The 24,941-nt window shown below is 46.3% G+C and overlaps 1 long non-coding RNA gene across 2 annotated transcripts in view; it reads left to right on the top strand.

The window, feature by feature from the left end:
• Window positions 1-24,941, top strand: part of LOC311027255 — a 282,124-nt gene that overhangs the window by 210,692 nt on the left and 46,491 nt on the right. The gene's annotated exons all lie outside the window — the stretch shown is intronic.

Here is a 24,941-nt window from a genome sequence, read left to right as displayed (position 1 = left end):
GACTTGGAAGAAAAAAATAAATAACTTAAAGACGGGTGTGTGTGGAGGAGAGTGAGGCCGGCAGTGGGTGCCTGTCCTGGGCCAGGTGCACCTGCTCCGTCGGCCTGGAAGTGTGCTGGAGACTTGGAAGAAGGAAAAAAAAATAATATTAAAGACGGGTGTGTTTGGAGGAGAGTGAGTCCGGCTGAGGGGGCCTAAGACCGGATCGAAACACCTGCCGCACCCCCCCTGGATGTAAGTTAGAGAACCATATGCGGGGTCAGTGTGGAGGAGAGTGAGTCCGGCTGCGGTGGCCTAAGACCGGATCGAAACCCCTGCCGCACACGCCTGGAAGTCAGTTGGAGTACCATATCCGCAAGGACTTAGAAAAAATAAAGTTGTGGAGGGGGGGGGGGGGGGGGGGGGGGGGTCAGTGTGGAGCAGAGTGAGTCCGGCTGCGGTGGCCTAAGACCGGATCGAAACCCCTGCCGCACACGCCTGGAAGTCAGTTGGAGTACCATATCTGCGAGGACTTAGAAAAAATAGAGTTGTGGAGGGGGGGGGGGGGGGGGGGTGGGTCAGTGTGGAGCAGAGTGAGTCCGGCTGGAGGTCAGTGTTGGAGAACCATATGCGCGAGGACTTAGGAAAAATCTCACAACTCATTTGGAGTACCATATGTGCGAGGACTTAGAAAATAAACGAACACAACTCATTGTGGAGTACCATATGCGCGAGGACTTAGGAAAAATCTCACAACTCATTTTGGAGTACCATATGCGCGAGGCAGTGGCGGCGCCAGAGTATTTTTTCTGGTTCAACTACGGTGGTGCTAACTCATACGGCGGTGGGGCTCAAATCAATGTCAGAATTTCAATGTAAATATATAACAACACCCAGTAAACGGGACGGCCTGCACCCAAACCAGGAGGGGTCAAGGCTTTTAGCAGTCAACATTGACCTCACTGTCCAGTCCTGCACCACAACCACCTCCTGACTCACTACACCCACACACCGGCCCTCTGCACCTCACTCACACACACCTTCACCCGTCCCTACCTCCATCATACACGCCCCTCCCTCAGTGACCCCAGTGGCACAGGACAGTATTCACACAATCACAACCATAATCTCCCACAGACAGTTGAAACCGAGGACTGTTTTTAGACCAAAATGTGTTTTTAACATTCCACTGAAAAAATGTGATGAGCGCACGTTCAGCACAGCACAGCCACAAAATGGCTGTGCTGAACGTGCGCTCTCTTTTAAACAAACATTTTAGATAATAACCAGGACAGCATTCTCCTTACAGAGACATGGCTTGGCACTGATGCACCTGTTGTTCTCACTGAGGCTTCCCCACCAAATTTTAACTTTTTATTCTCAACTAGGGGGTGCAGAAGAGGGGGAGGTACTGCTTCAATCACAAATAACACCTTGAACATTAATGAAGTATTTTTTAACAGTTACTCATCATTTGAGTACCATGCCTTCGTTTTTAGCTGCCCACCGATTCTATGTATGACAGTCTACCGACCACCCCAGTATTCCACTTCTTTTATTAGTGAAGTTTCAGAACTTTTATCAATTATCCATATCACTTTTAACATAATTTTAATAACCGGTGATTTTAATCTACACGTGGACATCTCCTCAGACTCAATGTCTAGAGAATTTTTAAACCTTTTAAACTGCCTTGATTTTAAGCAACATGTGACGCAGCCGACGCACAACAGGGGGCGCACCTTGGACCTGGTTATATCTTATAACCAGAGGTGCGCCCTCTGTTGTGGACCTGGCTGTATCTGACCACTTTTGTGTGTTTTTTACAATCACCAGTTTTAATCAACGGGAGGCCCCTGTGAGAACAGTGAGGAAACGCTACCTAACTTCTGAAGTGGCTGCAAATTTTATCCAGATTTTACAGAGCACTCCTGCCGAAATTTTACCAGCACCCTGCGATTTTATCACTGACAATTTTAATAATAAGATAAAGTTGATACTGGACTCAGTTGCTCCAGTTTTTATAAAATCAATTAAAACAAGACCTACAACCCCGTGGAGAACTGAAGAAACTAAACAACTGAAAAGAGATTGCAGGAGTGCAGAAAGGAGGTGGAGAAAAACAAAATTAACAGTCCATTATGAAATTTTACGTCAACACCTCAAAAATTACAATAACACAGTCAAACAAGCCAGAATCTCCCACTTCCAAAAATTAATCAATGACCATAAAAATAACCCCAAATTCTTATTCTCCACCATCGATCTTTTAACAAACACAAATAAAAAAAAATCCTCCAAGACACCAGATAACGCCCTTTGTGAGGACTTTGCAGACCACTTCAGAAGAAAAATCAATGACATCAGATCCAGTCTTTTATCCCAACAGCTTTTAACACCTGGATCATTGCTTTTACCTGAGGAAACACTGGAGAGTTTTGCCCTGGTTGATGCGAGGACACTTGGTCGAGTTTTCTCCCAGGTAAAGCCCACAACCTGCCTTTCAGATCCAATTCCCACACCGTTTTTTAAAAAACTCTATGGATTCTTTGAGGAACAGCTGTTGTATCTGGTGAATTGCTCTCTTCAGACGGGTGTCTTCCCCACCTCCTTTAAAACGGCGGTGGTGAAGCCCCTTCTGAAGAAGAGTGACCCCAATGTTTTAAATAACTACCGGCCTGTATCCAACTTACCATTTTTAAGTAAAATTTTAGAAAAACTTGTTTTTAATCAAGTAAATTATTTTTTAAACTCAAACCATATTTTAGAGACTCATCAGTCTGGTTTTAGGAGGAACCACAGTACAGAGACAGCACTTTTAAAGATTTTAAATGACATCAGGTGTAATTTAGATAATCATAAACTCACAGTCTTGGTACTACTGGATCTAACCGCCACCTTCGATACAGTAGACCATGACATTTTATTAAATAGACTGAGGAACCTGGTCGGCTTCTCTGGTACTGTTCTTAACTGGTTCACGTCCTACCTTACTGATCGAAGTTTCTTTGTAAGTATGGATACATGTTCCTCAGGAACCCATAAGATAAAGTGTGGGGTTCCCCAAGGGTCAATTTTAGGTCCAACTCTTTTTAATCTGTACATGCCGCGTCATCAGGAGGCACGGCATCAGCTTTCATAGTTATGCTGACGATACGCAACTGTACATCGCCGTGTCTCCTGATGACACAGGGCCAATTGATGCCCTTTTTAACTGCATTATAGACATCAAGTCATGGATGGCAGCAAACTTCCTACAGCTCAACCGGGACAAAACAGAGGTTTTTGTCATTGGTCCTGAAGGCCAGAGAGAGAAACTTTTACCAAAGTTACAGGATTTTAAACCCGCAAAATCTGTGAAAAATCTGGGCGTGATTTTTGACTCTGAGCTTACTTTTATTCCACATATCAAAAACATAACAAAGATAGGTTTTTACCATCTTAAGAATATAGCCAGAGTCCGCCCGTTTCTCTCTCAGGCCAGCACAGAGGTGCTGATGCATGCTTTTATCTCTTGTCGTTTAGATTATTGTAATGCCCTGCTCTCTGGTCTTCCCAAAAATAACATATACAATTTACAGTTATTACAGAATTCAGCCGCACGCGTGCTGACGAGGACCAGAGGGCGGGAACACATTACACCAGTTTTAGAATCGCTGCATTGGCTCCCTGTGCGTTTCAGGATCGATTTTAAGGTTCTTTTACTAGTTTTTAAATGTCTTAATGGTCTTGGGCCTTCTTATTTATCTGCAACACTTTTACCCTATCAACCCTCACGGACCCTGAGGTCCTCCGGTGCTGGCCTTTTAACCATACCAAAAGTAAGAACTAAAACACACGGGGAGGCGGCGTTCAGTTTCTATGGCCTCCGATTGTGGAACAGCCTGCCGGAGAACCTCAGGGCCGCAGAGAATGTTGATGTTTTTAAAAAGAGGCTCAAGACCCACCTTTTTAATCAGGCTTTTAACTGACTTGTTTTATTCTTTCTAATTCCTTTTATGCTTCTTACATTTTTTATTATTATTCTATTTTACATTATTTATTTTAACTTATCCTGTTTTACTGTTTTATATATTATATTATATTTATTTATTTATTTTTATTGTTTCATTTATTGGGTCTATTTTATAGATTTTGATGCATTTTACTGTTTTTATTCCCTCAGTTTTTAGCTTCTATCTTTTTATCTTATTTTACTGTTTTAGCCCCTCGGTTTTCCAGTGTTTTCCTCCTGGGGGCCGACCGCACCGGGAGCTGTCTCTGGTCCACCGTCGGGGGTGCTGTCCCGTGGATGGCCCTGGCCCGGGTGGCTGGAGAGCTCTACACCTTGGTGTGGAGCCTCCTGTCTGCCTGGGCTGGGGTGGTCCCTGTGGTGTTTCTGTGCGTACATTGAAATTGAAACCTGGCGGCGCCGCTGATAACACCCTCCCACAGCTATAAACATGCACACAGTGAGAGAGAGAGAGAGACAGCGAAACGTGAATAGTTATGTTAACAGCCGGGACCCGAGTGGTCATCTTCCCCTGCAGGTGTCAACGGTGCGTCAGTAGTTTTATCCAACACGCCCGCCACCGCCATCTGTTGTTCCGTCCGACGACGTTTAAAAACAAATGTATCCATGATCAATTTTGACCAGCTTACTAACGTTAACTTAACGTGAGTGACTATAAGCCGCTAACGCGAACTGCTAAAGCCAGGTAGCTTACAAACTAGTAGCCTGCTGTCTCTGTGTCGAGCATACATTAAAAGCGGCTCACATGAGTGACGTTGACGTACGGACAGTACAGTCTGTTAATGAACCCAGATCAGTGACAGTTGTCATCGCAGCTGCCTGAATGCCGTTACGACGTGACGTTGTGGTGCTGTTGAACTCCGCACTTTTCTTGGTTATTTTGTTGTTGTTTTCTTGGTGGTTTTATGGTAGGGCTAACGGTAGGGCTGACACAATTCTTGATGGGGCTATAGCCCAACCAAGCCCCTCCCTGGCGCCGCCACTGGCGCGAGGACTTAGGAAAAATCTCACAACTTATTTTTGGAGTACCATATGCGCGAGGACTTAGAAAATAAACGAACACAACTCATTGTGGAGTACCATATGCGCGAAATCCCAGTGGTGCGGCTGGAGGTGTTTAGTCCGCAGAGGGGTGCTTAATAGTGGGTCCACGGGGCCGCCTGGTGCTGGGGTCGTCTGGAGCTCGCCATGAGTCCGTCAGGCCCAAGAGTTTGGCCGGGGTTTTGAGCCTATATTCGGGGGGGATTACCGGTTCTCCGGTGCGGACTCTTGTGGCCCTGGGCGGGCCGGTGTTTTAGTGAGGACCGCGGGCTTTTCACCATGGTCTGGGGGCATCAGGGCAGAGAGTTCGGCTAGGTTCTTGTGTCTATTTACCTGCGGGAATCCCCGCAACGCGTCCGAGTGTTTTACGTGTGTACGGACGGAGCAGAAGTCCGGCTTCGCTGTGCGTAATTGTGGCGTGGCGCGGACCTGGACCGGCCGGTGCTTGAGTGAGCTGCATGGGCTTTTCACGCAGCCTTGGGGGCACAAGTGGCCCGAGTTCGGCCGTGTTCAGCAGTCTGTTTCCCGGCTGGTTTGTGTGCGGCGCGTCTTAGCGTTTCGCGTTCGACGGAGAGTCCGCCTGTGTGGACTCTTGTGGACCTGGGCGGGCCTGTGTTTGAGTGAGGACCGCGGGCTTTTCACCATGGTCTGGGGGCATCAGGGCAGAGAGTTCGGCTGGGTTCTTGTGTCTATTTACCTGCGGGAATCCCCGCAACGCGTCCGAGTGTTTTACGTGTGTACGGACGGAGCAGAAGTCCGGCTTCGCGGTGCGTAATTTTGGGTTCGCGCGTCCGTTGGCTTGCCGGTGCTTGAGTGAGCTGCATGGGCTTTTGAGACAGCCTTGTGGGCACAAGTGGCCCGAGTTCGGCCGTGTTCAGCTGTCTGTTTCCCGGCTGGTTTGCGTGCGGCGCGTCTTGGCGTTTTGCGTTCGACGGAGAGTCCGCCTGTGTGGACTCGCGTGGAGCTGGGCGGGCCGGTGTTTGACCGATGTCCGAGGGCTTTTCAGCCAGCTCTGAGGGTGAGAGTCCCGACAGTTCGGCTGGGTTCTTGTGTCTATTTACCTGCGGGAATCCCCGCAACGCGTCCAAGTGTTTTACGGATCTACGGACGGAGCAGAAGTCCGGCTTCGCTGTGCGTAATTGTAGTTTTGAGTGAGGAGGTTTTTTTTGGAGTACCGGACATTACCGTGTTGTTGTGTTTTGTCGAGGAAAAAACTCCCGGAACGCCGCGCCAGTGGCCCGGAATGCCGCGACCCCAGTGTGCCAAGCTCAGTCTATTTACCCAAGACTTCCGCTTCCACCTACCCCTGTGGTGGATGAGGCTATGGGTGCCTGGGAAATTCAGTTAGATGATGCAGAGCTGGCTGATTGTTGACAAGTTTAAAACAGGTTGTCTTGGGTAAGATACTAATATGCCGAAGGACTTATTGTTAAACTGGCGGGTCGCTCTGGACCCAGACGTAATTCCAAGAGGATGCATGCACCTGTGGGCGTCACGATAGGCAAACGTGCTATTTACAAGCTCCAGCAGAGGCTTTATTATAATCACCGCAGCAGCTTAGCCAAGTTGGTGCTTGATGGCAAAATCAGAACTCAATGCATGGTCGGCTTGAGTGAAGTTGTGAATGCGTATAAGTTGGTATGGGAGTCAGAGGGCAGCTTCTCTGGGTTGGGACAGCCCTTCCCTTAGCGGATTACTCCCCCTTCATGGGGATTATCACATCGGAGGAAGCGCTGGTGACGCTTAAACGTATGAAAGCTGGAACGGCAGCGGACACGGATGGAGTCAAGCGTAGCGCCGCTGTATACTGTGGCAAGCTCCCCAGCTGTCTCAAGGACAGTAGGACCACACTGATCCCCAAGTCTAGTGACCCGGTCGAGTTGAAGTGCATAGACCAGTGGCGTCCGATCACGATTGGTTCCGTGCTCCTGAGAGCCTTCTCAGGGGTGTTGGCTAAGAGGTTGGCTGCCGCGTGTCCATCTCACGTTAGGCAGAGGGGTTTCATTGAATCCCCCGGTTGTGCTGAGAACTTAAGCGTCCTTGCTAGGGGGAAATGGTATGGGTCTAACAACAGGATCCTGGTACTTCTTGGTGCAAGCAAGTCTCGAGTCAAATCGCTCTCCACCCTCCTCAGCCGGAGGGTCCTGCTCCAGACGGTGGACGTGTGTAAAGCGCACAGAAGTTTGGTTAGGAACATGGGAGTAAGCTGGTGGGTGTTGTGCGCAACAAACCAATTAAATGGTAATGGACGTCTTGGGGTACGAGGAACAGCCCACTGGGACCGTTCGACCAGCAGGTACAGGCGACGGTAAGTCTAACGCATGATCCCGGAGGCCGGAGGGTGCATGGTGCAAAGTCACTGTTGGCTACAAGACCCAATGGTGCACGGGTTAATCTTATGACCACCTGACCAAGCAGTGGTGAGTACATTGTGCACAGGATTACCTACCTGGACCGTTCGACCAGATCATGGACTGGCAACGGTAAGTCTGTTAAACAATAGCCCGACCTCATCTGTTGTAATACTGGCGGGATGTGTTCACAGAGGCCTGTTGGTCCAATGTATATATTCAATAATATTTATATTCAAAGAAACTCGGATGGTTGAGCTGTGTTAGCCCGCTACTTTGCCAAACCCGTGGTTAGTTACCGTCAGTCTGGCGGTTCTTTCTGCGTGGCCAGGGCCGTGTTAGTCAGGAACGTAGACTTGAGGATGTCCGGATTGCACTACAATATGGTGAATCCCTCCCTCAGGGGGGTGAACCTATAGTTGGGTGGACACGGAGACCTCTTGGGTGCGAGCCTGCATTAGGTCAGCCTAGGGCTTCTCATGGTCCATTACAAAGTGGGGAATTCCCCCCTCGAGGGGGGGATGTGAGCCACAGGTGAGTGGATATGGGCGCCTCGGGCTTCCAACGAACTCGAATGGTTGAGCGGTAGAAGCCCGCTACTTTGCCAAACCCGTGGTCTGGACCGTCAGAGCGGCAGTTCTCTCTGCGTGGCCAGGGCCGTGTTAGTCAGGAACGTAGACTTGAGGATGTCTGGATTGCACTACAATATGGTGAATCCCTCCTTCGAGGGGATGAACCCATAGGTGGGTGGACACGGGGACCTCTTGGGTGCGAGCCGGCATTAGTCTTCCCTTTGTGCGGGGGTTCCAGCCACTCGTCTGCCATCCGGCGGGCGGTAGGGGCTCCCAACGCACTGGGGTTCAACCAAGCGCATCAGCCTAAGGCTTCTCATAGTCCATTACTATGTGGGGAATCCCCCCCCTCGGGGAAGGGTGTGTGAGCCACAGGTGGGTGGACGTGGGCGTCTGGGGACGCTACTATGACGGTACAGTTGGTAGGTCTTCAAATCTAGCACCAGGCTTGTGGTCGTTCGGGGGTTGCGTCGAGTCCATTTCAAAGTGGGGGCCTCCCTTGGCAATGGAGGAAGTCATTGCGGATGGAATCCGCTTCCCCCTGCCGCAGTGAGCTGGTGAGTGCTTCAAGGCCTGTGACGTATGGAACTCAAAGGGAATAAATAAATGGGCACTCTGAAAAGGCAGAGGCCCCGCTGTTAACCGGTTATCTGGTCCAATAACCCTAACCCAAAGCTTGACATTGTTGGCCGGTAGGAGCGGGACTTAACGGCCGTTCGCTGTTCTATGGGGCGCGTTGTACCTATGGGTGACGAAGAGGTGGTAAGCCCTCAGTCGACGCAAGACTATAAACGACACGGAATAGGAGCGGCCGGATAGCCATGTTCTATGGTGACGTTGGCCTCCTCGTGAGTCGAAAGGAAGAAGCACCGGTGGGCCTACAACCAGGCACCCATGTTGTCTAGGATGTCCCTGGGACCCGGGTCTCGGTCTAGGTCCCCGGGGATTCAGCCCCGTCCAGCGGTCAGGTTTCCACTGATGGATACCGAGGACGTGCGGGAACGACCGGGGTAACTATGACTCCCTTAAGAAAGAATGTGCATGGAGCTGTGGCCGAAAATGAGTGCCCTCCATCGGATTAACACGCAGCCGTGCCCGCCTATTGACAGTGTGTGGAAGTAGAGAAAAACATTAAAGCCAGACATCCAGAGAGGGGGGTGAATGTGCACGGAGCTGTGGCCGAAAATGAGTGCCCTCCGTCGGATTAACACGCAGCCATGCCCGCCTATTGACAGTGTGTGGAAGTAGAGAAAAATATTAAAGTCAGACATCCAGAAAGGGGGGTGAATGTACACGGAGCTGTGACCGCAAATGAGTGCTCTCCGTCGGATTAACCTGCAGCCATGCGCGGCTATTTACAGTGTGTGGAAGAAGAGAAAAAAATTAAAGTCAGACATCCAGAGAGGGGGGTGAATGTGCACAGTGCTGTGACTGAAAATGAGCGCCCTCCGTCGGATTAATACGCAGCCATGCCCGCCTATTGACAGTGTGTGGAAGTAGAGGGGAAAAAAAATAAAGTCAGACATCCAGAGAGGGGGATTGAATGTGCACGGAGCTGTGACCGAAAATGAGTGCCCCCCGTCGGATTAATACGCAGCCATGCCCGCCTATTGACAGTGTGTGGAAGAAGAGAAATATATTAAAGTCAGACATCCATCTTCCTCGGACATAACAGCAGCGCAACACAGTCTCACTCCCAGAACGTCAAATAGCGACTGACAGTCACTGACGGAAAAAGTACCCTTCGACGTCGTCTGCAGACGGAGACGATATTTGACGTTCAGAGCGGCTGCTGCAGCAGCCCATTCACTCCTGTATTAAACCGACCACGGCTCTAATGGACGATGTGAGCATCCGTCCTATTGGATAGTTATTAGGAAGATTTTATGGCCAGACAGGTGTTTCAATGACGTCGGGTTGCTAGGGACTACGGCTGAAAGACGCCGTGAGCACCTGTCCCATTGGATAGGGAGGACCTATTACCCGGAAGTACCGTCATTTTTTAGGGTTTTAGACTAACGATGATTTTACAATAATACATGTGACGTTTCTAGCAACTAACACAGCAGTGTATCCTTGTTAATTACACAAGACGAATGAGCCACGTACATCTGTTTCCGCGTTTCCCCTTCAATTCGTTTGTTGTCAGTTTTGGGTAGCTGAAGGCACCAGCCTACATTACCCATAATACTCAACTGTCCAAACAAAACTTAAAAATTATAAATAAATAAATACAAAATAATTAGTTCCCCTTATGTAACATAGCTTATATGTGTCTAATTTATTGTTTTCCTTGATTTGTTGTTTTGTCATGTTAATTACTTGTCTTTGTATGTAGGCTACGATGTGAACTCCAAACAATTCATGTTGTAAACATGTTCTTACTGATGTGATATGACAGCATACATAATAGGCTCATTTATTTGTTTCTCTCTGTACCGCAGTGTAAAATGTTCCTATCTTTATAGATAAAGATTTGTATTCAAAGGTGCGTGCGCCATCAAACGAAATGCACGATACACAACGTCATGGTGTGCGACCAGGACCGGCGTCCCTCGCGGCAGTTGCAGTCTTCCCCTTCAGGTAAGAGCATGCATGCATGGTTAAGAGAGTAAAAAGAACAAAATAACAATAGGACTAAAATCTGCCCCCCCAAAACTGATAGAATCAGCCCAAATGCAGCTGGTAGCCAATATAGGAACTGTAGAATATAAATGTCATTCGACTGATTTATTTAAGACACTACAACTTTATTTTGGTGTAATTTTATTTGAAGGGCTTTGCAAAAAACTATAATGACCGTAATGAACAAGAATCACGTTTCATAAATGTTTTCGATCAGGTAATGCTGAAATCTTTAATGTGGTGTGCCATGCCTACTTGGCATCAATGACTGAGAGGGGCTTTGATGAGTTCTCAACGGGCCTGAAAATTACGACCCGACCCGGCCCGTGGCTTTTAAAGCCCGGACCCGATGTAACCCGACACATCAACATGGATTATCTGCCCGAACCCGGCCCGACGCCGCCGCCCCCCCCCCCCCCCCCCCCTTCTTTTTTTTTTATCTCATACACGTATTATCATGACCAGAAAAAGGCGACGGTGAATTCACCTTACTTTTCACCAACTCCATCTAGTTCTCCAGGCTAAAGGCGTGCACGCAGCGGCGTCAGGTCTGCCCCCGCCCCTCTCCATGATGCACGTTATACGCAGCAGCTAGACTCTCTTAACGGTGAACCGCAGCGATGATTAATCCATTTTTATTTCACTGAGCAGAAAAAAATTAAGCCTGAGGTCCGACCCGAGTCACTTGCTTAGATTTTAGACCCGACTGGTTGAGAACTCTACTTTGATGGACATAAAGCATTAAGCATTCAGCCTACCCAAAAGTCTACCACACTATTTTCCACTCCTACAACATGTATACCTACCGTTGTTGATCATAGACAGTATACATATATTAATTATAATCTCTGTACATAAGCAACATGTATGCAGAATAAAAGATGTATAAATAAATACGGTTCTGTCTGAAAAATCACAAAAAATGGCTTTAATCATTGTTTCCCCACTTTTATGTTAAATTATTACAAGTTGTAACATACTTAAATATAGAAGTGATATGCTACCACCAGAAGTTCAACAAAGTGATCACTGAGGGGCAGGGCAAAATCTGTGGGCCTTCACATACTTCTTTATCCTACCCCTTCTGTCAAGACCACTTCCCTACTGCCACCCTTCCCTTGTTGTAATGACTGGAGGCTGTGGTATTTTTGCACAGTGACCTAGCCTAGACATAGCCTAGACCTAGTCTATAACTGATTCGAAAAGGGAATTTATCTTCTTTCCTTATTTTTCTTCAAGTAACGACATTATATTGAATATCGCAATTGCCATACTAGACCACTACACAGGCTTATACAATTTCGGTTTTGTCAGAAGGGGGAACCAGTGTTGCCAGGTGAGAAATGTAGGATTATCGTACCAGAGACATAAAATTATCGTATTTTGAGGGAAACTATCATACACCCGTCATAACCAAAATAACAAGCCTATTGATGCGCTATAGTCACTCTAGTGTTTAATAGCGTCTAACATGTTGTTACGGAGATACTGCTGGAGTCCTTAACCGCTGCATTATGAGGGAATATTGTGCGTCATTGTCCATTGTCCTTTGTTTGGACCCAGCTTTCGTTTGAAACTTTGGTTAAACCTTCTAAGTGTGTAGTCCTTGCGGGCTGCCCACTGTCAACACTCCTTAATTAATCTTTGTCATTGCTGAGCGGGTGGTGATTGGTGGCGGGTCTTTTTGGCACGGTTTTATGTTCGGTTCAGGGAGTGTAGGGAAGATAGTTTCAAGTAAGATAGTTGGAAGTACGATTAGCGCTACGGTGATATTTTTTTTTCTGCCACTTGCGCGTTGAGTATTTCTTTAATTTTTGTTGTTGTTGTTGTTGTGCAACATATTATGTTTGACCTCAAAGCTTTTGTGCAGGCTCCTCCTTTGCATGCTTGTCGTCCATTACTAGAGATGATCTAGTGCGCGTTGCTGGCCACTTTAAAATTGAAGTTCGTGGTTTGCCTGTTAAAGCGGATCTCCTGGAAAAACTAGTGGCTGATCTACGCGACATGGGGGTATTGGTAAAAGAAAGTCCTGAAACTCCTGCTCGGCCATATACTGGTAAACCGGACTTTACACCTACTAAAACTGCCTTAGAATGGAAGCATTTAGAGCTTCGCAAAAAAGAGGTCGCGTGGGAAAGAGAGAAATCACAGCTAGAGGCTGAAAGACAAGCAGTGCGTGATAGAGAGCACAGAGAGCATGAACTGAGAATGAAAGACTTGGAGATGAAACAGGCTATTCACTTAAAAGAGTTGGAGATCCAAGCTCTTCAGTCTGGTGTTCGTATCCCTGTCGGACATGTCGGTTTTGATGTTACACGTAATATTAAACTTGTTCCGCCCTTTAATGAGAGGGAGGTTGATACGTTTTTCGCACATTTTGAAAGAGTTGCTACAGTTCTTAAATGGCCTCGCGAAGTGTGGCCGATAACTTTACAAAGCATATTCCAAGGCAAGGCCCAGCAGGCATATTCCTCGTTGTCCTTAGAAGATTTATTTTTTATTTATTTGTTTATTTCGGGCATGTTCATTAAGTCATCATCACACATCTTGCTCACACAGTAAACATGAATACACATGGCCGAAAGGGAAAGCGAGAGAAGCCGAGGCTTATCTAGTCCCGCCCCCATTACCCAGGGGGGAAAAGAAAGAAAAAAAATAATAATAATAAAATTGAAAAAAAATTAAATTAAAATAAAATAAAAAATAGAAAGTAAAAAAGAACAAAGATTAATAATAATAATAATAATAATAATAATAATAATAATAATAATAATAAAAAAATCAACATCATAGTCTTTTCTTGTCAATTGCATTTTAACATTTTCTTACACTTGACATTTGACATACTATGTTACAGCAGTAGGTGGTACAGAGAGCTGAAGTCCAGTGCATACAGATTACGTGAGTGTCTGCACACGTGTCCATATTTGTTCATCACGAGTGAACAGGAGTCTCATCATGTAACAAAGTCTGGAGGGGGTCTAATCGACAGAGAACAGAAAAAAAAAAAAAAAAAAAAGAAAGTCCAGTGTAGCTACTATTTGATGGGATGGTGTGGGAGCCCCTTTTTTTTCTCTTTTAATTTATTAATCATCACTGTCCTCTGCAGCTTTCGCTGCCCTTAACTTCGCCATTTCCTCCCGGGTATTGGCCACTTCACCTCGCTTCCGTAACGGGAACTCGCGAGCTGCGGAGAGGTCAGAGCACATCCCGACCATGGCTGACCGATTGGTCACTATTTCTTCCCGGTTAGATGCGGCGGACTATGATAAGGTAAAGCAAGCTGTGCTGCATATTTATTCGCTTGTACCTGAAGCATACAGGCAAAAGTTTCGGAATTATGAGAAGCGTGAATCGATGACTTATGTTGAGTTTGTTCGAGAGAAAGAGATGCTGTGTATTCGTTGGCTAAATTCACAGAATGTAACGACTTTTGAGGGTCTCCGTGATTTACTCATTGTTGAGGATTTCAGGAATTCCCTACCTAAAAATATAGCCACATATGTGGGTGAGCACCAGGGGAGTTGCTAGGAATTCTGGGCCCCCTGAAAGAATATCGGTGTGGTCCCCTCTAACCATTCATTGCCACCTACTGGGGGCTGTGTGTGGGCCCTAGCGGGCTGTGGGCCCTTAGAATTGTGATCACCTTTCCCCCCCTATACGACGGCACTGGTGAGCACAAAGATCTTACGCCGTCTAGCGCTGCTGTACTTGCTGACGAATATGTGCTTGCAAGAAAAGATGCAATCTCTTATCCTGTTAAGTTTCAGAATTATGGTCAGCAACGGAACTTTAATGTGGCCAAAGAAACTGTAGTGGAACATGCTCAAACTGATGATAAATGTGTGACTCGTCTAAAGGATCCAATGGTTTTTGGGCACTGTCATAAGCGTGGGCATCTTATCGCTAATTGTTTTAAATTGAAACGTGACAATAAGGTTAAGTTCACGCCTAAGACTGGCTCAGAGTTAGGTCTTTGTGTTTCCACATTTCCTCCGACGTCTCGGAAAGACGTGAGTGAGTGATGTCTTTGCTCCGTTTGTGTCAACGGGCTACATTGCTTTAACAGGCAACCGCGAGGTGCGTGTGCCTGTGAACATACTTAGGGATACAACTGCTTCGCAAAGTTTCATCCTGGAGAGTGTTTTGCCATTTAGTGAAAAGTCTTATGCTGGCGAGAATATCCTTGTGCAAGGTTTCGAAATGGGCTTTGTGAATGTCCCTCTCCATGAAGTGGCACTTGTTTCGGATTTAGTTGCTGGTGACTTTAAAATGGGTGTACGTCGTACTCTCCCAATTAAAAATGTGCAAGTGTTGCTGGGCAATGATGTTATGGGAGGCATGGTGTTTCCTTCGCCCGTAGTAAACTTGGAGTTTTTCAAGCTAGCGTCGTTACGCATGCTATAGCACAGCGTGCAAAAGAAACCCAGGTTGAGGATGAATCATTTGGTCTTTGCGATACATTTTTTGTAAAACCCTCACTCGATGTTAGTGATTTGCTGGCTGATTCTGAATCACTGTCCAAGGTTCCTAAAGTGTCTGTGAGTCGTGAGCACTTAATTAAGGAACAGAGAAACGACCCGTCTCTCGCTTCGCTCTTTGTCGAGGCTGTGGCCCAAATAGATATTGAGCATTCTCCTCACGGCTACTTTTTGCGAGAGGGTGTCTTGATGCGCAAATGGAGACCTCTTATGGCCTCAGCGCGAGATGAGTGGAGGGTTTTCTACCAAATGGTTGTCCCCGTGTGTTATCGTGATCACATATTGAGCGTTGCTCATGATCACCATTTATCTGGTCATTTGGGTGTGACAAAGACACTGGATCGTATCACCCGATATTTTTATTGGCCAGGTGTTAACCGTGATGTTGCAAAATACTGTCGTACGTGTCATGTGTGTCAGGTTATTGGAAAACCTAACCAGGTCGTTCCTCCTGCGCCTTTACAGCCAATACCTGTCTCCTCCGAGCCGTTTGAACATGTAATTTTGGATTGTGTTGGTCCGTTGCCTCGGACGAAGTCCGGCAATCAACATTTACTCACAATTATGTGTACGTTAACACGGTTCCCTCATGCTGTCCCTTTACGTAAAATTAAGGCTCCAGCCATTGTGAAGGCTCTGATTGATTTCTTCTCTATGTTTGGCCTTCCGAAGACCATGCAGACTGACCGTGGAAGTAATTTCATGTCCCATGTATTTGCGCAGGCGATGCGTCAGCTCGCAATTAAACATGTGCAGTCCACAGCTTATCGACCTCAAACTCAGGGTGCACTAGAAAGATTCCATCTCACTCTAAAATCAATGCTTAAACGTTTCTGTCTGGAATTCAAGCGAGACTGGGATGAGGGTGTGCCGCTCTGTTTGCGGTACATGAAGTTGTACAAGAGAGTCTGGGGTTCAGTCTGTCGGAGCTTGTGTTCGGGCACACAGTGCGTGGACCGTTGAAATTGTTACACGAGTCGTTTCTGACGGAAAGCAAGGAGTATGGCGATCTGTCTGATTATGTCTCTAAAATGCGTTTCCGGCTCTGTCGTGCATGTGATTTAGCCAAGGAAAATCTAGGTGTCTGTCAAAAACGCATGAAGCAAAGGTTTGACAGAACCGCTGTGGCGTGTGAATTTCACCCTGGCGATCGCGTGTTGGTCCTGATTCCCGTGATGGGCGCTGCATTACAGCCTCGTTACAGTGGTCCTTACAAGGTTGTGCGGCAGGTGAATAATCTTAACTACGTCATTGCAACCCCTGATCGTAGAAGGAAAACCACAATGTGTCACATTAATCGCTTGAAGCTTTACTGTGATCGAACAGGTCCCGACGCGCGAGTGGCGCTGTCCACTGCCTGTGGTGCTGAAGTTGCCGCTCCGTTGGGATCCGTGGCTGCCACTCTGTCTGATCAGCAGGGTGCCGTGGCTGAATCAGTGAATGACGATGAGGGTCGCCTTCCCTCAGTGGAGGTAATTGAAGGCAGAATGAAGAACTCTGAGGTGTAACTTGAGTTCTTTTTTGTCACATTTGCCGGCCACAGACCGTTGTCAGAACTGGCTCAGATCTCTGACAAAACAGCACAAGAGGGAAGTTGCCGGCAATTATATTTATTGACAAACCCCCCCATACCAATACCAAAACAACGTCAGGCTATTCTATATCTGTGATAAGCAGTGTGTGCAGGTGCTTGGCTGCATAAGTGAATGTTGGGTGCGCCTTAAAACCCAATAAGCAGAACAGCAGGTGAACGGCCGGACGCCAGGCCGGGAATGGACCGAGAGAGCGAGCTGGCGTTCTCCACGTGGTGTTTAACGGCGTGGCCCCGCCCCCTCCGAAACACACACCGGAGACTCATAAAGCCTGTGGAAAGAGATTGGAGACAGCGAGAGAAACACCACATGCAACAAACAACCACACCCACTGGGGTCGTCACACCCACCCCTTAAGACGGAACCCCGGAGGGGAACCGTCACACCAAAGCTACAACCCAAGCAACTTGGCCAGTTACATGTTAACCATTACTAGAAAGAGATTGGAGACAGCGAGAGAAAACACCACATGCAACAAACAACCACACCCACTGGGGTCGTCACACAGTGAAGACCTCATCTCATTTATTAACTTGCATGTGGATCTTTTCCCTGATGTGCCTCGCCAAACAACAGCGATTGTTCACGACATTGACGTGGGTGCAACGCGCCCTATTAAACAGCATCCCTATCATGCAAATCCACTTAAGAGGGGCTTGTTTCAGAAGGAGGTGAAATTTATGTTGGAGAACGGTATTGCAGAATCTAGCTGCAGTCCGTGGTGTAGTCCGTGTTTATTGGTGCCTAAAAGTGATGGGTCGGTGCGTTTTTGCACTGATTTCAGGAAAGTCAATGCCGTTACGAAACCTGATAGTCATCCCTTGCCGCGCATCGATGATTGTGTTGATCGTTTAGGCTCTGCTGTGTTCTTAAGCAAAATTGATCTGCTGAAAGGCTACTGGCAAATTCCACTCCCGTGCCAAAGAACTTTCAGCCTTTGCGACACCAGATCATTTCCTACAGTACACGGTAATGGCATTTGGGCTTCGCAATGCACCTGCCACATTTCAACGGCCGGTTAATAACGTTCTTGATGGCATGTGTAATTGTGAGGCATACTTGGATGACCTCCTAATATATAGCGCCACGTGGCAGCAACGCACGGTGGTGTAGTGGGTAGCACTCTCGCCTCACAGCAAGAGGGTCCTGGGTTCGATTCCCGGGTCGGCCCGGGTTCCTTCTGTGTGGAGTTTGCATGTTCTCCCCGTGTAAGCGTGGGTTCTCTCCGGGTTCTCCGGCTTCCTCCCACAGTCCAAAGACATGCAGGATGGGGATAGGTTCATTGGTGACTCTAAATTGCCCGTAGGTGTGAATGTGAGCGTGAATGGTTGTTTGTCTCTACATGTCTCCCTGTGATAGACTGGCGTCCTGTCCAGGGTGTACCCTGCCTTCGCCCAATGACAGCTGGGATCGGCTCCAGCCCCCCCGTGACCCTAAATACAGGATAAGCGGTAGAAAATGGATGGATGGATGGACGTGGCAGCAACATCTTACTCACCTTGCTAGAGTGCTAGAATGCCTGGCCGAAGCCAATCTAGCCATTAACTTGGCTAAGTGCGAATTCACTCAGGCCACTGTCACATATTTAGGTAAGGTGGTTGGGCGGGGGCAGGTACGTCCCGTTCATGCCAAGGTGGAGGCTATGCTGGCTTATCCGGTTCCAACTACTCGCCGCGAGCTGCGGCGCTTCCTCGGCATGGTCGGGTACTACCGGTCATTCTGCAAAAATTTCTCGACCGTTGCCGCTTCCCTCACTGATTTGCTCAGCTCGAAGGTGTGCTTTAAATGGACTCCTCGGAGTCAGGCCGCCTTCGAGGCTGTCAAAGCCTTGTTAACGACAGCACCGGTGCTCGCTGCCCCTGACTTTTCTCGCCCTTTCTCTATTGCTGTTGATGCGAGTGACCTTGGCGCGGGAGCCATTTTGTTACAGCAAGATAACGAGGGGTTGGAGCATCCAATCTGTTTTTTCTCGCGAAAATTCAATGTCCATCAACGTGCCTACTCAACGATAGAGAAGGAGGGCCTTGCTCTGGTGTTGGCTCTCCAGCACTTTGAAGTCTATGTCGGTGGGGCTGGAGAGCCCGTTGTGGTTTATACTGACCACAACCCCCTGGTGTTCCTCGATCGCATGCGCAACTCAAATCAGCGCTTGATGCGATGGAGCCTCATATTACAGGGTTACAATATTGAGATTAAACACATACGAGGGCGTGAAAATCTGGTAGCGGACGCCTTGTCCAGATGTTAAGTTACTATTTGCCCTGTGAAAAAAAGAGTAAAAATAAATAAATTGTGGGTTAATGTTTTTTAAAGAGATAAAACCTACTTTAAATTTATTGTGTAACAGTAAACAGTTTTTTTGGTTTACTTGTTAACCTTTGCGTTTTGTTTCCTCTGCTCAGCTGGTGGGGGGGAGACGCTGCTGGATGGTTAATCGTTAACCCTTTCTGTTCCCTTCAGCCCAGCTGCGTGTGTGACTGGGCTGGCTGTTAGTATAGTATAGCATATATGTATATATATATATATATATATATATATATATATATATATATTTTTTTTCACCCCCAATTTATTTTCTTAATGGTGGGGGTGTTACGCAGATACTGCTGGAGTCCTTAACCGCTGCATTATGAGGGAATATTGTGCGTCGATCTTCTGTCACCCGCGTCTGTCTCCAGCCCAGGAAGCCCGAGATGGGGCTAATTACATGGCGGGGCGGCTCTGCTTCTTCTTCATTTATTTTTTTTCTCTCTTCCTCACTCATGGGGCGTGCGCAGCAGACTATTCAGCCAATCATGGCCCTTGTTCTGAGGCAAACGCATACACGTCACTCGTAGCTCACATTTAGAAAAGCAGATGCCTTCAGGGTTCACCAAAAAACTCTGACAGACAGAGTTGCGACAGGCTGATTACAACCGATTACAACCACACATTCACGGAATGGTCAAATTATAGTATATTTGACCTTTGGGATTATTGATCGTACAGAGGGAAAAATTATCGTACAAATATGATAATTATCGTACACCTGGCAACACTGGGGGGAACAGACCGTGACTGTGGTGTGTGTTGTCTTTTAAATCTGTGCACTGATATCACTGATGCACTGTAGATGTTATCAATGATGTTCTGGTGAGAAGTTTCAATCACATGCTGCAGTCTTTCTGTCCTTGGCTGTGTATCAACCATGTCAGTTTTTTATATATATTGTTCTTGGCAAGACTGCCTTTCAAATAGTTTGTTCTGATTGTGTTGCCAGTATTTTAATTTACTGTCATTGTGTGTACAGTTCAATACATGTCCACATCATGATGTGTGAAAAAAAGTCCACTTGTCCCTTCCACATAGTCTCCTCTAGATAAATGTTTGATGGTGAGGATTTCATAATTGACTCTGTATCATGTGCAAGTAGTGTTGGGACAAGTAGACCATTTTAATGCTGTGAATAATAGTTTGTTTTTTATTCTGGCACAGCTGGCTGCAGTCAGAAGACTCACCCGTCTGTTGATGCTCCTGACACTAGTGCTCCTGGCACTAGCTCTGATGTGGTCTTTGCTCCAGATGCTATTGGTATGTACTTTACGTTGCATCCAGTCGCTCAAAGCATTGTGTTCAGATATTTTTTACTTTTATCTGCAATGTTTGTAATACAGAGTTAAAATGTAAACTCTATCTTTGTATTTGAAATTCAAGGTATCAAACTTAATATATATATATATATATATATATATATATATATATATATACCATTTTAATAGAGGGGTTTTTACAAGACCTCAAGCTATCATTGTGTGATGCCACAGGAGATGAGATGGAAGCACCAACCCCAAGAGCTCTTCTGGCTTCTACAAACTGGAGCACCAGAAAAAGCATCTTTTCAGAAAGCTGGAGGGCAGCAAGACCACAGCTGGTTAACACCGCAGGAGCACTAGAAAATGTGGAACAGTGTTCAAGCAATTCCGCTGTTGTCCGCTGCCGTGATTGCCGTCCACGCCCCTTCTTCTGTGCCGAGTGTGATGTCAGCATGCACACCAGACACCCCCTCCACAACAGAGATGGCAGCACTTTGGGATTTTTCCAGCCATTGCCCCACATAACGTATGTGCTGAATAAGGCCCTTTCTCCCTGTGGTAAGTTCTGTTTTGTCACAAAATATATTTTCTCGCTGGACTGAAAATTTTAGCTTCTTCATGTTCACTTTAATACTTATCAGCAATGCTTCACATTCTTCAGTAAAGTTCAGTCTTTTTTAGTCAGAAATCTGTCACTTTACAATGTTGTATATCCCATTCGATAAAAATGATTCTTAATCAACATTTTCTTTTTTCAGTACGTTACGTACCTGTGGAGATCTCAGAAAAAATATGTGGTTGTTCAACAGACTCATTGAGTCTCAAATCAGGAAAGGCTGTGGCTGTGATCACAAAGAATGGTAAGAATGTGAAACTTTTTTAAAAGTTTGTTCTTAATAATATCTATCCCATCTCACAAACTCCCAAATGTTTGTAATTGCTTTGTATGATATCTTAACATGAGTACTGAGTAAGGCTAAAAGCATCTGCACAACAACTAAATGCTCCGAAAACACTTTGATTCTAGAAATGACACATTTCAATAATGAGGAAAACCAAATTTGTCAGACCGCTTTCATTTTTTGCTACATCGATTGCATTTCAAAAAATTAAAATATAATTTGAAAGTTTTATTTTCTGTGATGTAATTCTAAAAGTGAAACATGAATTCCAGATTCATTACACATAATGAATTTAGAATAAACATACAGTACTTTTCATAACATTGACATTTCTGTATGATCAATCCTTTTATTTTGATTGGTCTATGTAACATTCTAATATTGTGAGGTACTACATTTTTGGTTTTCATGACCTGTTTGTTGTACTCATCTAAATTAAAACAGAACAAGGCATGGCATTTTCCATGATTTTCTTTTTTTAGATGCATGTGTATTTTTTCCTGCCCAGCCCCCAGCCTCATAAGGATATGCATAACGTTACATTAATGAGAAATGCATAACATATTCTTTAAAAAACATTTATATAATTAAGTGTGTGAAAATTGACATTACAGTGTTTGTTTTGTTTTTTTCAAGGCCGACGAGCTCAGCATGCCAGAGTTGGCTTGCAGTGCATGCAAAGCCACATGGACTGCTGGAGTTGAGGATGTTGTAAAGAGTGATTACTGGCCAGCAACCCTTCACTTTGCCACAATCTATGCCATTGATGTTTTCTTCTCGTATGAAGAAATTAAAATGGCTGCACCTGGACTGTCCTGTCAGGCATTTTTTAAAATGCTTGATCAGCGAACTGTCCGCTTTGGCCGTGTGATTATTGAAGTTATGCAAAAGCTGTGTCCCTCTATTTTAGTTTATAAATATCATTTGATCAAGATGTCGTTTTTGTGATAGACTGGGAAAATCTCCAGCGATAGCTTCCTCAAAAGCTTCTTCGAGTGGGAGGCTTTGAGATATGAGGTGGACAGCCTCTGCAAGGGGGAGCCCTTCACCTGTCAAGCGTGCAGCCCGGATATGCTTGCGGTTTCCGTGGATGGAAATTACTGGAGCAGTACTGTTTCAAAAACGCGGCAAGGTACAATAAACATTCATGATGTCACAGTTGTTAGAAAGGCTCCAGATGTTGTTATGTTATGTTTATTATGGATGATTCTGTGTCTTAATAATCTTTTGGTGAGCGATTGTATTACTTTAAGAGCGCAAAGCATTATGGGGAGTGTAGTACGAGCAGCGATATGATCTCCCGGCTAGTTTATCTCCCGTCAGTCACTCGCTAGACTTCGCTGTGCGGCACTGAAGTGCCAGTGTGCGTCATTGCAGAATGTAAGTGAGTGTTTCTGTTCGTTCATTGAGTGTATTTAGTACTTCCACGTTATAGTTTAAGGGAGCAGCTAAATGGGGGAAAGTTGTACCGCGTCTGTCGGCAGTCTGTTTATGTGTCGGGAACCGCAACACGGGTGTTCATGAGAGCCGCCACAACGGCGGCATGCTCGTTGGCTTATTGCGGCGCAATACATGGTGGAGTATTGTGCTAATTAGTCGTCACTAATGTCTGATATCCTGTGATAGCCTGTGTCTTCTAAATGCTGCAGTATTCATCCATCCATCCATTGTCTACCGCTTATCCTGTATTCAGGGTCGTGGGGGGGCTGGAGCCAATCCCAGCTGTCATTGGGCGAAGGCAGGGTGCTGCAGTATTCAGTATTAGGTTATTTAGTCATGTGATGCCAAAAAAAAAAAAAAAGCCATAGCCGTTGTCAAAGTACTTATGAATTTCTTTTCCACTTTCGGTCTGCCAAAGTATGTCCAAACTGACCAAGGCACACATTTTACATCCAAACTGTTTGCTCAAGTCCTTTCATCACTGTCCATCCGCCACAGAACGTCCAGCGCCTATCACCCCCAATCCCAAGGCGCACTCGAGCGTTTTCATCAGATGCTAAAATCCATGATGAAAAAGTACTGCTTCAAAACGGGGAAAGATTGGGACGAGGGTCTGCCTTTTCTGCTCTTAGCTGCAAGGGAAACCGTGCAGGAGTCCACTGGTTTCAGCCCTGCTGAATTAGTATTTGGTCACGCAGTGCGTGGTCCCCTCTGTATGCTCCGTGAGAAGTTCCTGTCTGACACAGCTAACCCCAGCTCTAACGTGCTTGACTACGTGAGTAAATTCAGGGAGAGGTTGCACACAGCACGCGAAGCTGTACGCTGCTCTCTGGGGGTTTCTCAGGAAAAAATGAAAGGAAAATTCGATAAAAAGTCTGTGAAGCGAGTTTTTGAGGTTTGTGACAGAGAGCTCGTTCTTCTCCCACTCCCCACTTCTTCTTTTCAAGCAAAGTTTTCTGGCCCTTATGTGATTGAGAAGCAGTTATGTGAAACTGATTTTGTTGTCGCCACTCCTGACTGCAAGCGAAAAACTCGAGTAAGTCATGTGAATATGCTGAAACCATATGTCACTCGCGGCGATGCACGTAGCGTAGCCACCGTCACCTCTGTCACTCCTCCCCTGTATTCGCCAGAAAGTGATGGTCTCTGTGGAAATAGCTCCTCGTGTTCAAGTCTGCAAAATTCTGAAATGTTGCAAAACATCTCTGTTCATTTGCAGCATCTAGATCAGGGATGACAGGGTTACGGCCCGCGGGCCGGACCCGGCCCGACTGTACGTCACATCCGGCCCGCGGGTGATAAGGGGAGAATATTTTTTTTGTTATTATTTTATCTATTTGTTTTTTTTTAAATATATACTGTAAGTCCTCTAATACTGGCCTGTATTCTATTACCGGCCGGTCTCTAACATTGGACGGGGCAAGTGTCGACAGGCAGCGTTATTTCCACCCTTCCCATTCATTGTCAGGTTCGCGTCGTGAAGATTTTGGCTGAGGCTATATTAAAGGATTTACGGTATGCCCTGCAATGCATTCGACTCACGGCGAGCGTGGAGAGACGGTGCGCCGCTGCCTCCCACAAGCTCTCGAAACTCTTTTAAACTGAATGTTGTCCATCTAAAATAAAGACAGATTCAGCAACTGCATAGCTTATTTCTCGCATAAAATGTTTTCAGAAACACCTTTCGGTGAACTATTGTCGTAAAATAAGAGAAAGTTTCCAAACGAGCCGCCATGTTGGTCGGTTTGAAATCCGGGAGCAGACAGCGCAGCAGTGAAAGCGATCGTCCAATCAGGTGCAGCCATGAAGTGTGCACGTGATTGTATGAAGGAGAGCGCCTGTCAATCATCTTCCTTTGTAATGTATGTAATTTAGGCCTCATTGTGAGGCTATTTTGGTGCCAATGCAATTTCTTTTTGATGTGTAGGCCTTCATGAATAATTTCAAATAGCCTACCTATCCATGTGTTGAGTCAATGTTTGCCTTTTCAGTCCGAAAGTGTAATCCGGCCCCCTGAGGTCTCAATTGAAAAAAATCTGGCCCCCTGTCCAATTTCACCCTGGCATCCCTGATCGAGATGGTCCCGCCCAAGCTGACATTGTTAAACTGATTGACAGCCACCTCACTCTATCTTCCGACACTCCTACCTGCACTACTGTTCTATCTCATGATATTGATGTCGGTCACCACCCCACAATCAAGCAACGTGCCTACCGTGTCAACCCCACCAAGCGCTCCCTCTTCAAAAAGGAGGTTGACTATCAATTGGAGAATGGTTTAGCTGTGCCCAGCTCCAGCGCATGGAGTTCCCCCTGTCTGCTTGTTCCCAAACCTGATCAGACATCACAGTTCTGTACAGATTTTAGAAAAGTGA

Source organism: Eutrigla gurnardus, assembly GCF_963514095.1.
Source record: "Eutrigla gurnardus genome assembly, chromosome: 16".
NCBI classification, from domain to species: Eukaryota; Metazoa; Chordata; class Actinopteri; order Perciformes; family Triglidae; genus Eutrigla; species Eutrigla gurnardus.
Note: the sequence above shows the minus strand (reverse complement) of the source record. Positions and strands in the feature narration are given on the sequence as shown.